At 43.2% G+C, this 12,912-nt stretch overlaps 1 protein-coding gene across 2 annotated transcripts in view; it reads right to left on the bottom strand.

Annotated features, from left to right (window-relative positions):
* Positions 1-12,130, bottom strand: part of CTNNBIP1 (catenin beta interacting protein 1) — a 130,424-nt gene extending 118,294 nt beyond the window's left edge. Inside the window, exon 1 of one of the 2 annotated variants that reach the window (XM_086921383.1) lies at positions 11,987-12,130. The gene's annotated coding sequence lies outside the window, so the exon portion shown is untranslated. The remainder of the gene's footprint in view (positions 1-11,986) is intronic. The other variant, XM_086921384.1, reaches the window with a different exon arrangement.
* Positions 12,131-12,912: the final 782 nt, after the last annotated feature.

Raw genomic sequence — 12,912 nt, 5'->3', positions numbered from 1 at the left:
GAGAAAAAAATAAACACTTATCTAGAGCACCTTTTCCCTATTTTTCTAAAAAGTAAAACCACAGAATTAAGCTAAATTGTGGTTTTTTTCAGTAACCTCCAGGGAAATTCAAAAACGTTGGGTACCTTTAGAATCCCCAGAATGTTTAAAAAAAAAAAAAAGGACGCAAATTTAGTGTTGATCCCTTATGTGGAAAAAATGTTATGGAGCCCTAAGTGCAAACTACCCTATATATCCAAAAAGGGGCTCTGCACGGGGGGAGAAGCCCAGCAGCTACTAGGTTAAACAGTTATAATATAGATTTAAAGTATACAACAATAAGGAGGTATTCTGATATATAATCTATCTTCATGCCAAGTTTGTTTTAAATTAGTTCAACACTACTGGTCATAGCAGAAAGCAAAAATAAACCACCCAAAAATGTACTGCCCTTAACAACCTTTTAACTAATTGATCATGCTCACCAAAGTAGAGACAAACAGCATGAGGAAGATGAGCTAATTTTGGTTCAGTTTCATCTAATGGGTCAAACGTTATTTCCAAAAGCAAAAAAAGCTATAATCTATTTTATCCTTCAATCAAAAACACTTCTTCCAGACCCTTTGGTCCATCCCTAACAGGCTCTAGATCAAAGATATAGCTGAATGCTAGATATTGTGCTTAACACCGATTACCACAGCTTGCATGCATGCCAAGTGAAGTCTAGGCAATGTGTCTGTAAAAAACAGGGCCCAGTGCTCACAGCACCTACTCCCATACTGTGAGTAGGCCACTTGCTTAGGCCTTTCAACATCTGTGTACTTGTAAAGGATAGGTACAAAACAAGGCTGATAACCCTGGAAATCAACTGATGTGTACAAGGACAATTAGCAGTGACTTGATTGATGTAATCATAGAGGTAATATGAGGCTTCCTGTGTGATATCATGAGCAGTGCATGAGAGAGCCTATCATAACCATGAATTTCTACAATTTTAGGTTGTAACCAGACTGTCTCTTCAAATTATTTTTTTATGGGAATTTCTATACTTTTTCTATGTCATTTTGTTCTGCGAGTAAAGAACTACAACCTCCAGTCACTCCCTTATTCAACAGCCGAGTATGTTTGAGCAGAAAACAGGATTTAAAATCAACATGGGGAGATCTGGAAGGGCATCCATCCATCCATCGAGCCTAGACATTCCACATTTTCATATCAAGATTAACCCTGCTTTGTCTTAAAGTCCAATGCCACACCCTCCTTATTACTAGAACTGCAGAATTATTTGGGCAGATGGAACCAGACATAATTTCTTTGCTGGAAAGGATCCCAGCAGTCAAGAGGAATTCCTCTCCTGGGTCTCGCATTTCTTTTAGGACCTACATGTCAAGAGTTAAACAAGACTTTTTTGATAGACTGCAAAGCATGGTTCCCAAGGAAATATGGAACGGGGAAAAAAACTACTTCATAAGTCTAAAGGACAGGGAGGCCTCTCTTTCTCCGATTTTCTCTTATATTATCATGTCATAGTACTGCCCAACTAGGCCAAGAAAAATCTTGCACACTATGGATCCATACGGACCAAGCAATCATAGGAAGGGTGCTGTGAGATGTGACCTGAATCTTGACAACAGAGAGGCCCTGAATTTCCCTATTACCACCCCAACAAGGAAACTTCTGTTATCACGTATTGTTTGACTTTGTCGCCTTGCACTCCCATCCACTTAATGAGGAAACATACCCTAGTTTCTGTATATGATGCCTTTTGTTGATGGGAAAGCAGAGGTAGGGTGTTTTCAGATATGTTTGAAAAATAATTTGCATAATACAAACAGGACTTTGAGGTGGATTGGTCGTAGATAGCAGGACAATAATAGATACTTCATTATGCTCAGATTAGGCATCATGCTACACATCCACTGATGAGACAGCTTGCTTATGTTGATGGAGAAATTGGGGTATAAGAAATGTATTGCTGTGAACTCAGATACTAAGGGCGCCATTCCTAACATTTCAGAAATGCTAGGTTTTTCAATTTCCACATAGTGGTGATCTCATAAAAGTGGAATGAGAAAATGGGTAGGGTGAACTGCAAACCGGAATGGGAGTCATTATGGGAGTACTTAATGGAACAATAAGGAGCGGTCAAAGTAAAGAGGTGCATTACAAAGGTATTTTCCAGTTCTTATGATACCCCTTTCAAATTGCAATGCATGCATCCATCAATGAATCGCAAAAGTTGGAGAAGTTGTGGAGTGCTGGGGGATGAAGCACATATCTGGTGACAGTCATAAACTGTCCATAAGATAGAAGGAGATTCTCGGGCCATCAAAGATATCTGGGTACCTCAATTCCAGCAACTTTAGAGAAGATACTGCTGGGAACTGACGCAAATTGATGACAAAAGCCAATAAATAAACTACTGGTACTGTCTCTCAGCAGCTGAATTGTCACTGGTGGAACCCCATCTTTGTCCCAGTGGCAAGGATGTCTCCGGGACATCTTGATCATGGAGCGGTTTACTTATAACAATAACTGATACAATGCCAATTTACATTTGGAAACTGGGCATGGCTATTTATAAATGGCTATGCTGCCTTAAACCAATAGACCTCAAGCCATGGGTTGATTTTCCAGAGAATCAATGGTGCACTATTTAGGTTGTTGACTTCCAGATGTTTTTAAGTTGTGATGTTCTTGCTTGAGTGAGGAGGGTCCATACTCCCGATTCTATCTACCAGTGAAACAAATCTTTGTTTCGACTGTTTCACAGTCAACCGTCTTAACTAGTCTGTAGCTTCTTGTGACTTAGTGGACTACTATAATCAGAAAATTAATGTTGCAATAATTTTCACTGAACAAGAAACCAGAAATGGTCCATAAAAGCTGTGCTAAGGAAAATCACCATGGTGGCCATAACAGAGAATACAGCAAGGTCAGAAAAGGCATTGTGAATTCTTAAATCAAACCCCAGTGTGACTGGTGTTGTGTGGGAGACTGGGGTGGAGGGCATGGTCTCACTGTATACGGACAGTGTATATAATATTTATCTGAATATAACATAGTGGCGGTTACCATTGTGTAGTTATAGTTAGGTCAGATTTTCATTAGGAAGAGTGTGGGTGTCCCATGGTACAGTACATTTTTTTAAAACTGGGGTTTTGGTTAGCCACAAGGCCTTTTTCCGCTCCCATCGGCTGGTTCGGTCCCGTGGGACAAAACAATCTCATTGGCTGGCTAACACATAAAGGAAAATGTTATGGTTGCTACTACAGGACACAAGGACCAGGTCATCATGTCCTTAAACTTTAAAAAATTAAATTAAGTAGTAGTGGCCAGGGTAGGAGTACCCAGAAACCCTGGTCTTTTTGGGGGTCCCCTGAGGCCAAAATATAAACACATTTTCGGCCCGCCAGTCCCGATAGACACCAGCAGGACCCAGGGCACAACACCCCCTACTCCCCCTGATGTCCCACAGGACCCCATCAGAGCCAGCACGGCTCGTATTCTCCCATGGGGCTGAATTTTTTTTAAGGGAAATCTATTCAGGTGTTGTGCACCATTCTGTTACCATACCCTGAAAATAGCTCTACTGAATATTGTAGACAAGATTATATCAATAGATTTCAAAAGATTTTAGTGAATTTAGGTTTGGTTATCGTTACAAGGGGTATTGAAGAGATCTGCAGATCCAGATACTGAGTCCCTGGAGTGGAGATTACTAAATCGCGATCCAATATGAAAAGTTGTAGGGTTTTGAAAAAATAAGTCCATAAACTGAGATTGTTAAAAAAAACACATTCACATATAGGGGAGGTGGATGGAAAGAGTTGAGATTATATTAAGTAATAATGTGAAAGGTTAGATATGGAATCGAAGGAACTGGTTACTGTCAGACAGTGATATGGATGTAAAAATGTATCTGTAATCTTTATGTTTATGTTGTTAGTGACTCAAAATTTCAATGATAATGGGTTGTTAAAGAATGATGGTTATGGTGACGTGCAACATTAACTTAAATGCACTGCTCAAGCATGACATTACACATTGGGTCACAAATGACAACACAAGTCGACATTAGTGGTCACAGATAACTCACAAATGACATTACCAGTGACATTATTGATAACATCTCTGAAAGTGCTACGGCAGTAGGGTGGTTGACAGGGGGACTAAACAAATGGCCAGTGGCCTGAACCAGCTGGGCAGTGATAAATGCTCTGGTCAGAGGTCTCTTAGGCTAAGGATATGGAGTATAAGCCGGACATCGTGCAGGGCCCTCCACCTAGAGATGAGCGGGTACAGATAAGCATGTTTCATCTTCTAGAGCATGGACCTGGCCTTTCGTGAGGTGCTGTCCTCAAACACATCACCCCCAGCGCAGGACCCCGTTGAATGCCAGTCTTTCTACAGAGCCTGCTCAGTTTGTCCAAAGGCGGAGCCCAGTCAACTGTGGTATGCAGTCCTTGAGACCTCTTTAGATAAAAAGTACATCAACTGAGCTGATTTTCAAGCATTCTTCACAGGATAAAATGTACCAGAATTACCCTGCCAATTGTGCCGCAGCCCCGAGCAGGCAGTGGAACCAGCACACTAGACAAAAGAAGTGCTAAATGCTTAGCCGTCACACATTCAGAATGTACCTTCATAACCACTTTTTTAACCTGACCAGATCTTACATATACATTCTTCCTACGGTTTTCAGAGGAGGTTTACTTGCACTGACGAAGTCATTTTTGTCATCTGCAGGCCAGCTCCTATGTTAATTCCTTGCTGTGCTTGGTTATGCAGCAAATCCTATGTTGTACACCAAAACTAAGCAAACACAAAGAGATGATGGACGGAGCGATGAAACTTTTCAGACACTCACCCCCAGTCACAGATCTGTGACTGGGAGTGAGTGTCTGAAACGTTTCAGCACTCTGTCCATCACCTCCTTGTGTTTCCTGTATACACCAAAACCAACCTCACATCTAGCTATTGCGGTCAGACTGTGTCAACATGAAAATATCTGGGTTTCCCCTTTTAGGGGTGCTGGTTCGGGGTTCATAGTACTGACCGTGCTTTCTTTAACAACTGGATGCTTGTTTCCGGTCCAGTGAAGACCTGGTTTGGCAGTTCGGGCTAGACATTTCCCATGAGGAACAGGGTGAAGACTGATTTGCATATGGCTGGGTCTGAACGGGGGTGGCGAAGTGAGCTAAAGAACAATGATGGCTTCAACCCTGATCTGTGACTGGGGGGTGAGTATTTGAAAAGTTTCAACACTCTGTCCATCATATCCTTGTGTTTGCTTTGTTTGCCCTAAGTTGGCAGGGTATGACAAGAAGTGGGTCCCTTGCTCACTTTGCCACTGGATTCAAGCTAGCCTGGCTGATGAGTGGTGTTACCCCGAAACCGGTCCCAGGATGCTTGGTTACGGTTCAGAGAAGACCTGGCTTGGCAGTTCGGGCTAGACATTTCCCATGAGGAACAGGGTGAAGACTGATTTGCATATGGCTGGGTCTGAACGGGGGGGCGAAGTGAGCTAAAGAACAATGATGGCTTCAACCCAGATCTGTGACTGGGGGGGTGAGTATTTGAAAAGTTTCAACACTCTGTCCATCATATCCTTGTGTTTGCTTTGTTTGCCCTACGTTGGCAGGGTATGCCAAGAAGGGGGTCCCTTGCTCACTTTGCCACTGGATTCAAGCTAGCCTGGCTGATGAGTAGTGTTACCCCGAAACCGGTCCCAGGATGCTTGGTTTCGGTTCAGAGAAGACCTGGCTTGGCATTTCGGGCTGGACAGTTCCCACGAGGAACAGGGTCAAGACTGATTTGCATATGGCTGGGTCTGAACTGGGGTGGTGAAGTGAGCTAAAGAATGATAGAATGATGATGAATTCAACCCAGATCTGTGACTGGGGGTGAGTGTTTGAAAAGTTTCAACGCTCCGTCCATCATCTCCTTGTGTTTGCTTTCTGTAACAACTTGGCATCGCTTGTTTCTGTGCATCATCTATTCTAGCATACCTCTATCTGTTTTCATGTTTTCCGTGCCAGTTGGGCATAACCTACTTCTTTCTATTAATTGCCAGTACTCCCTGCTATCTCCCTAACACTCCTAGACTACTTTTAATGGTGGAATGTCTTCCCTTGTGTGTAGGACTGTTCAACTACTCTTCATGTATGCCCCCTACTAGTTCCATAGGAGCCATAATCTGAGTAGTGGGATTCCTACTGAGCCATTTGGGCAGATGCTCACCTTGGAATCTGTTGTTTCTTTTCAGTGACACTTAACCTTGGCCAACTACAAGAAACTACGTGGATTAAAGATGTATTTTAAATACCCAAACAGTTCTGCCCTATGAACAACCTCTAATAATAGACATCTGTGCCTCACCATCACTGTTACCAGATATCCCTCAAGCCTTACTCCCTGCCTTTTTTGGTTAACAGCATCTATAACTAGTTAAAGGACACCACCAACACTTAGTGCACCTCCCAAAATATTTCAAATTTCCTATAAGGTGAGCCCCTCAATCCAGTTCTCAACATCTCTCGCCAGAACCTAAAAGAACTAACCGACCACTGAGCAGAACTGGAGCTGTACATACTAGACTCAAGACCTGCCAACAGTCTAATGATAACTCAGGCAGAATACAGGACACCCCCACAAATAACATACACAACAGGAAGACAACCATAAAAGAGCTGTATTGGGTCATCTCTAAATTCTGCGATCCAAAGCCCCTGATTAACAATGCAGCCCCTATTTAAGAGCTCTGTGACACACTGGGCAAACATTTTACAAACAGAATGCTACAAATCCAAGAAACACATCTTTGCATTTTGCCATTATACTCTACCCCTGCAGGGAAGAACCCCTCACTGCATCCGTCCACAAGCCCACACTTCAAACGCTGGTAGCACCCTCACCATATAATGCTATCCTCGCTAAACAAACGAATGCCACCCATGGACCTGCTGGATCCCCATTATACCCTTGCTTCTATTATTTTTCAAAAACGGAATCCCAGTAAACGTACTGGTGCACCTTAATTTGGACTTCCTGCTCATCTCAGCCCCAAGTAAAATGTAACCCAATAATGGAGACAGACTAAGCACAAATCGCCATCTTGGAGGATCTAAGAGCAGCCATAAGACAACATAACACATGCATTTTATTATTCTCGGACCTCTCAGCAGAATTCAGCACAGAATCTTCAAATACTGTTCAGAAGACTGGGAAACTTTAGGATCCAGGACTCCATCTTGGCCTATTATTCATCCTTCACAAACAAAACCCAAGCGGTGCATCTAGCACCCCTTCACCCCACCACCTCTTCAACCACACACAAAGGAGTACTTGAACGCTCATGCCACCATTATTCAATGTATACATGCCGCTGATGAACTCACGAATCGGTCATTTGGAGTGGTGTGGCGTGGCATGCTACAACTATGAAGATGATCAGTGTGTCATCAGTAAAGTGTGAAACCTACCAGAGCATTCTGAACATCCTTCTCTGTTACTTATACAAGACCATTGGCTCAATAGTCAAGAACCACCCTAAATAGAACCCGACAAAACAGACATCTCAATCTGTCATGCCTCATGTAGCATCCCGTGGCCACACACTATTGGCTATTGTTGCCCCATTCTTAAATCATTGAAATTAACTTGGAATAATGGATTCAGAACTTTCCTTGGAGTCCATGCCAACAAAGTAGTCCACACATCATATCTACGCACCCTCTGACACAGATTGGCTTATGTGGTATGCCTGAAAAGCTTTCAGATCATAATTCCCATCGCTCAGCAAATTCAAAAGACTTTTCAACTCCAGACCTCCTTCTCACCTCTACTAGTTTTTCTTGGTTCCCTCTCATCAGAACTTCCCCATCCCTCCAACCATTACCCTTTACTTGACCTATTCCTGGCTATAGCTTTTCATATCATTACCTCTAATTGGAAACAAGCTGAGAATGTTACCTATCAATCCTGGTGGAATGCAATTTGTTTTAATCATCGTTTAGACACTAATTATGTATCTCCCATCTCCTTGGCTATTAAACGTGACCTACTTTGGCTCCCTTTGGTAACATATCTCTCTCCTACCACTTCAGTTCCTACTTCTCCTGCTCCGGACACAGTTGAAGTCCGCAAACCCCCATGACTTCCTCCGTCATTGTTTATTCCTACTAATATTTGATTATTGTTATTATTGTATTCATATATATTGTATTTTTGCCTTATGTATTCCCGCCTATATGATATGCTCACGCTTTTCATGCTTGTAATGCCTATTTTTATGAAGTTTTTACTTTAATGTTTACTTCTACCACCTGCTTATTGTAATTCTTCTCTTTCCTTCCCCTTCCCTTCCTTTCCCCTTTATTTCTCAATAAATCAAACTTAAAAAATAATTCCCATCGCTCTCTCCATCAGTTTACACAAACCAGCTCATCTTAGGTCTCCCAAGGTACCTCACTGGAAGACTCGACGTCCAAAATGCAACTGCCAATTTCCTTCTGGACCTATACCCCGGATAACATTTCTCTGCTCTTACTGACTACTGTCCACTTTCTGGTCACTTAAAGAGTCTAATTTGAAGCTGTGTGTCTCGTTATAAAAGCTTTCAATGATGAATGGCCCAAATTCAACAGCTCGCGTTCCCCATATATCTACAAGTCCTGTATTCTCAAATCCAATAAGGCTCAACTTAATAGGAAACTAAGCTTCAATAGGAAAATAAAAGGCTGACCTCTGGAACTCAACTCAAGACCAGCTTTTCCTTCACACAAACACGAAATGCACACAGAAAACGCCCTGGCACCACACACAGCCTACAATAATGCACCAGCACAACATATAAACGATCAGTTCACCACAACAACTAGGCCCAAGAAGCACCCAACTCCATCCCATTCCCAGTCTTTCCAACCCTCCAACTGTACCCCCACCTAGCTCTGCCTCTTTTCATTGTACAATATCAGAAAACAGCAGTTCCTATTAAAATTGTAAGTGGATATTTGATGCAAGGATATGCTCAATCACACGTTAAGCCTGTTTAAGTATGTAGATGGGAAAACGAAACAAAGTAGTCCTACATTGGTTGTGTAAAAAAAAAACTGCATTTAATAAATGCTTACGCGTGACATGCCTAGTGTCCCATGTGAAACAGAACCAAAAGAACAAACCATAAAAGATAGTACAATTATACAAACAATACAAAATAGAAAGTACAAGATTCCAAATTGTAGCAAACGACCAAATGAATAAATTATCAATTGCAAGAGAGCCCTTTTGACAAGGGGTCGTGTAAGTGGTTTGTTTGGAGTAGGGCAACGACGATTCGACCTCCTTTGCAATATGGGCCTTATAAGGCCCAAAGAATATTGGGGACAACTGAAGGAGTCATAAAATAAACAAAAAGAACACAGAGTTCACACCACCAAAGCATATAGTAAAGTAGATAGAGACTTGTGTGAGATATTTCAGATAGGTGGGGCCGTATACCATGAAAGGTGTTTATGGGCCGGCACCAATGTACTGCCCGGGGGCCGCGCTGCCAAAAGACAATTTGGCTAGATGAATCAAGGCACAATGCAGGGATCCAGCCTCGCCGCCGCAGTCCATTTACAATTCTAATAGGAAATGCAGTTGTTCTGATATTGCTTAAATGACCTGGTTCTTATTGAGTAAGGTTGCCTTTGCGTTTTGTTAGAATCGTTTTCACGATACTGAATCTCACATCACAACAACCACCCCAAGACTTTTTTCACTTTTGCACACTTCAATCTGCTAATATCCAGGAAATTGTATTACTGGTATGATGTGTCAGGAATGGCTACACACCTCAACATAAGATACCAGCTTCCATCTCACCCCCACACTCCACTCCCTCTTCACTTCTCCACCACCTCATTACCTCACTCTTCACTACCTCCCCTCCCACAGGCCACCCACAGCCAGGCCTCTCCACCGCTCATGGTAACAAGATACTATATCAAAAATAGGTAGAGGATTGTGCCCTCACAATTGTCAACAGAAATTCATACGAAAAATCAGGCATTCTTTGAAAGTTTAACGTGCAAAAGTTTTATTTAATGTTTCCTCTGTATGGAAGAGCTGCTCTTCCATACAGATTTTTCGTATGAATTTCTGTTGACAATTGTGAGGGCACAATCCTCTACCTTTTTTTGTACTTATCCCCATAATGGCTCTTGGGTGAAGCCTTTTGTGAGGAATGTGCCACAACAAACTTGGGCCATGACAATTGTAGCACCTAAACCCAGAAATCTCCACCCAAACATCTATTCAAGATACTATATCAACTAGCAATATGAGCTACGAATCCACACAGGTTAACTCTGTACACCCCATATCACAAACCCAGTTGAGCATCACGCCATGACCCCATGCTACAAACCAGACTGCTGTTGATCGCACTGAAATACCACTTCACAAAACAGTCTATAAGATGCTATATGTTACAAATTTACTCAGATTCACCCATATCCCAACCCATAATTCCAGAGCTACACTTTAAACACTACACTGTAGTTGTTGCCTGAACACTGAACCATCACTAAAACACAATACAATATCTTACACCCACTCGCCATATATATATCTGCGCTACATCTGCACAACTTTAACAGACAAGCCCACAAACCTGGACATGACTTAGTACAGTTGCATACGTTTCCCTGCGTCGAGTTAGTAAATATGGAGTAATATGAGAGTCACAGCACCAGGATACCCTCACGAGTGATAGTGCTTTTTACAAATACACATAACATACACGTAGATATACATTAGACCGAGAAAATAAGAATTCTCCTTGCTCACCAGGCGCATAATAATTACAAAGTTTATAAGTACTGAGTAGTGATAACCAACCAGAGGTAGAAACAACCGCAAAGTTTTTTTTTTTACATGAACCGTATACAAAGGTAATGTGATTAGCTAGGGTGGGCTTGAAGGCACATAAAGATGAACGCCTCATTGGCCACTTCATTGTACTCAATGAATACGACTCAATGCAAAGTGCATAGAGTGAGTTTGAGAATTCAATAGTATGACCCAATACCCCAGCCTCAAATATTGTACAGCTATGGTAGCGGCTGACATCTCTGTGCCATTCGGAGTCCCAACAGAACTGGCAAATAATAAAACCATAAGTCTCTTCGAGCTGGCACATTGTGGAATAGGGGGTGATCTCACAAACTGGAAGAGATCACAGGGACTGAAGTTAGAAGCATCCTAGAACCTGTACTCAGCAGAGATGGTTTGAAACCAGAGGATGCCGGGACAGATAGCTCATGGCCTGTTACAACCTGTGCAGTGCAGAGGGAGGCTGGCACCACAAGCTAAGAACCTGCACGGAGCAGACAGGAAATGAAAATAAATGCTTTTAAATCGTAAGGGCAGTCAGACTTGACCCGACACAGACAAGGAAAGGTTTAAACAGCAGAGGATATAGTAGTGACAGGGTTCGGTGAGGGTTACCTGGGTTGTGGAAGGGTTGGAACGGGCTGTCGAAGGGACAAATGGGGAGGGCTGGATAAGGGGAGTCATGGGTTGGCTAAAGGGGCGCCGTTGGCATGAATCAGAAAGAATGTATAATATAACTGTGAAAAGAAAAGCAAATGTAGCTGTGAAAAGGGAACGCAAAGCAGTATATCATTCATGGATGAGTATGAGGGAAAGGGATGTGTTAGGGGATGCTAGGCTGTGTACATTAGTACCGGTGCCTGAAACAGGAACATTATGATTTTCCCTGACAGCCCCTCATCGTACCCACGGCTTGATTTCCCCATCCTCCATTCACTTCGTATACAAACGGCGGCCTTCCTCCACCTCCCCTCTCTCTGCCCCTCCTCAGCCCCCTGCCTGCTGCACCCCGTCCCCAACTGAGGCCCCGGCTGGAGGGGCACAAAGGCCGGAACAGGCCGCAGCCGGGGCCTGGAGTAGGCCACTCAGCCGCTTCTCCGCCTCCCTCCCGGGGTGCCGTTCTTACCTGCTGGACGGGGGTGTTGGGCCCCGGAAACCTGCTGGAGCCGTTTCGGTAGGGTGAGGGGGCCAGGAGCCGGGTCCGGGTGGAGTGCGGCCGCCGCGCTGTGTCTGTGTCCGGGCTCCGGGGGCGGGGAAGGAGTGGGGAGGAGCCGTAGGAGGAGTGGAAGGCGGGCACCCCCGACAGAGCCACCCCCAGCCGCGCCACCCACCAGGGGCAGCATTTTGACAGACAATGTCTTTACAAAAATCATTATATAGCTTTGCATTATAGTAGTGGTACAAGTCCAGCACCAGTTTGTAAAGACAATACAATTAACAGTACGTTTTCATATAGTAAACATTGATTGCCACATCGCCTCTAGGCGCTTGGCTATAGGTGTCCGGCTGCCTGCTAAGGAAGGAGGGAGATTGGGTTCAGGGTACTAGAAGGAAATTAATCGGCTTCAGAATCTATCTCTTACCAGAAAGTGTGTATGGGTGATGCACGAGAAGGAGCAATTGGGAGTACGTAATTTGTTGATAATTTTGAATAGATGCAGCACGTGGAGTGAAATCTCTTTGCTTTTTTGATAGCTTCGATTTGATTCTTTAGACGTGTTAGAGCATGAGGTGGTTACTCTCAGTGCGGTTGTGTTCTGGTACTCTAGGTTCACTTTTAAACAGTTTATTAAATAGTGGCGTTGAACCAGGTAAGATTTCAGTAGCGAGGTTGCTGATAACAGGTTGGGGGAAAAGCCAGAGAGAACTGAATGTGGAGTTTGTGCTACAAAGTATGAGCAGATACATAGGGCATCAACAGAGCAAATTGTTTATAAAATACCCGACCAGGAGGCGTCGGAACTTTGACCACCATTACCATTACTGGATCTTTTTGGTTAAACTGAATTGAAAATGTAACTTGCGTTATATAAAACATACGTTATCAATAAA

The sequence above is a fragment of the Lissotriton vulgaris genome, chromosome 5 (assembly GCF_964263255.1).
Source record: "Lissotriton vulgaris chromosome 5, aLisVul1.2, whole genome shotgun sequence".
NCBI lineage: Eukaryota > Metazoa > Chordata > Amphibia > Caudata > Salamandridae > Lissotriton > Lissotriton vulgaris.
Note: the sequence above shows the minus strand (reverse complement) of the source record. Positions and strands in the feature narration are given on the sequence as shown.